The sequence below is a fragment of the Theobroma cacao genome, unplaced genomic scaffold (assembly GCF_053813885.1).
Source record: "Theobroma cacao isolate CCN51 unplaced genomic scaffold, ASM5381388v1 tig011, whole genome shotgun sequence".
Lineage (NCBI taxonomy): Eukaryota > Viridiplantae > Streptophyta > Magnoliopsida > Malvales > Malvaceae > Theobroma > Theobroma cacao.
In genome coordinates, this window is record NW_028291722.1 from 2,879,467 (window position 1) to 2,882,725 (window position 3,259).

A 3,259-nucleotide genomic window follows, 5' to 3' on the forward strand; every position below is an offset into this window, starting at 1 on the left:
GGAAACGTGGAGCGAAAGCCATCCATTGTCAAGAAAAGTTCATTTATAGTCAATCAAGCCTAGAAAAGCCTTATTACTCGGTTTAAATGCCTTTATAACCCCATAATTGAATTTATTTTGAATTTTTTTTACATTTTTTGATTAAAACAGATTGTAATTGATTGTTTACCTCGGGAAACGTGGAACGAAAGCCATCCATTGTCAAGAAAAGTTCATTTATAGTCACTCATGCCTAGAAAAGCCTTATTACTCGGTTTAAATGCCTTTATAATCCCATTATTGAATTTATTTTGAATTTTTTTTACATTTTTTGATTAAAACAGATTGTAATTGATTGTTTACCTCGGGAAACGTGGAGCGAAAGCCATCCATTGTCAAGAAAAGTTCATTTATAGTCACTCATGCCTAGAAAAGCCTTATTACTCGGTTTAAATGCCTTTATAACCCCATAATTGAATTTATTTTGAATTTTTTTTACATTTTTTGATTAAAACAGATTGTAATTGATTGTTTACCTCGGGAAACGTGGAGCGAAAGCCATCCATTGTCAAGAAAAGTTCATTTATAGTAAATCAAGCCTAGAAAAGCCTTATTACTCGGTTTAAATGCCTTTATAATCCCATTATTGAATTTTTTTGAATTCTTTTTACATTTTTTGATTAAAACAGATTGTAATTGATAGTTTGCCTCGGGAAACGTGGAGCGAAAGCCATCCATTGTCAAGAAAAGATCATTTATAGTCACTCATGCCTAGAAAAGCCTTATTACTCGGTTTAAATGCCTTTATAATCCCATTATTGAATTTATTTTGAATTTTTTTTACATTTTTTGATTAAAACATATTGTAATTGAATGTTGACCTCTAGAAACATGGAGCAAAAGCCATCCATTGTCAAGAAAAGTTCATTTATAGTCACTCAAGCCTAGAAAAGCCTTATTACTCAGTTTAAATGCCTTTATAATCCCATTATTGAATTTATTTTCAATTTTTTTTACATTTTTTGATTAAAACAGATTGTAATTGATTGTTTGCCTCGGGAAACATGGAGCGAAAGCCATCCATTGTCAAGAAAAGATCATTTATAGTCACTCATGCCTAGAAAAGCCTTATTACTCGGTTTAAATTCCTTTATAACCCCATAATTGAATTTATTTTGAATTTTTTTTGCATTTTTTTTATTAAAACAGATTGTAATTGATTGTTTGCCTCGGGAAACGTGGATCGAAAGCCATCCATTGTCAAGAAAAGATCATTTATAGTCACTCATGCCTAGAAAAGCCTTATTACTCGGTTTAAATGTCTTTATAAGCCCATAACTGAATTTATTTTGAATTTTTTTTACATTTTTTGATTAAAACATATTATAATTGATTGTTTGCCTCGGGAAACCTGGAGCGAAAGTCATCCATTGTCAAGAAAAGATCATTTATAGTCACTCATGCCTAGAAAAGCCTTATTACTCGGTTTAAATGCCTTTATAACCCATAATTGAATTTATTTTGATTTTTTTTTTACATTTTTTTATTAAAACAGATTGTAATTGATTGTTTACCTCGGGAAACTTGGAGCGTAAGCCATCCATTGTCAAGAAAAGTTCATATATAGTCACTCAAGCCTAGAAAAGCCTTATTACTCGGTTTAAATGCCTTTATAATCTCATTATTGAATTTATTTTGAATTGTTTTTACATTTTCTGATTAAAACAGATTGTAATTGATTGTTTGCCTCGGGAAACGTGGAGCGAAAGCGATCCATTGTCAAGAAAAGTTTATTTATAGTCACTCATGCCTAGAAAAGCCTTATTACTCGGTTTAAATGCCTTTATAATCCCATTATTGAATTTATTTTGAATTGTTTTTACATTTTTTGATTAAAACAGATTGTAATTGATTGTTTGCCTCGGGAAACGTGGAGCGAAAGCCATCCATGGTCAAGAAAAGTTCATTTATAGTCACTCATGCCTAGAAAAGCCTTATTACTCGGTTTAAATGCATTTATAATCCCATTATTGAATTTATTTTGAATTTTTTTTACATTTTTTGATTAAAACATATTGTAATTGAATGTTTACCTCTAGAAACATGAAGCAAAAGCCATCCATTGTCAAGAAAAGTTCATTTATAGTCACTCAAGCCTAGAAAAGCCTTATTTCTCAGTTTAAATGCCTTTATAATCCCATTATTGAATTTATTTTGAATTTTTTTACATTTTTTGATTAAAACAGATTGTAATTGATTGTTTGCCTCGGGAAACGTGGAGCGAAAGCCATCCATTGTCAAGAAAAGTTCATTTATAGTCACTCATGCCTAGAAAAGCCTTATTACTCGGTTTAAATGCCTTTATAACCCCATTATTGAATTTATTTTGAATTGTTTTTACATTTTTTGATTAAAACATATTGTAATTAAATGTTGACCTCTAGAAACATGGAGCAAAAGCCATCCATTGTCAAGAAAAGTTCATTTATAGTCACTCAAGCCTAGAAAAGCCTTATTACTCCGTTTAAATGCCTTTATAATCCCATCATTGAATTTATTTTGAATTTTTTTTACATTTTTTGATTAAAACAGATTGTAATTGATTGTTTGCCTCGGGAAACGTGGAGCGAAAGCCATCCATTGTCAAGAAAAGTTCATTTATAGTCACTCATGCCTAGAAAAGCCTTATTACTCGGTTTAATTACCTTTATAATCCCATTATTGAATTTATTTTGAATTTTTTTTACATTTTTTGATTAAAACAGATTGTAATTGATTGTTTGCCTCGGGAAACGTGGAGCGAAAGCCTTCCATTGTCAAGAAAAGTTCATTTATAGTCACTCATGCCTAGAAAAGCCTTATTACTCGGTTTAAATGCCTTTATAATCTCATTATTGAATTTATTTTGAACTTTTTTTACATTTTTTGATTAAAACATATTGTAATAGATTGTTTACCTCTAGAAACATGGAGCAAAAGCCGTCCACTGTCAAGAAAAGTTCATTTATAGTCGATCAAGCCTAGAAAAGCCTTATTACTCGGTTTAAATGCCTTTATAATCCCATTATTGAATTTTTTTTGAATTGTTTTTACATTTTTTGATTAAAACAGATTGTAATTGATAGTTTGCCTCGGGAAACATGGAGCGAAAGCCATCCATTGTCAAGAAAAGATCATTTATAGTCACTCATGCCTAGAAAAGCCTTATTACTCGGTTTAAATGCCTTTATAATCCTATTATTGAATTTATTTTGAATTTTTTTTACATTTTTTGATTAAA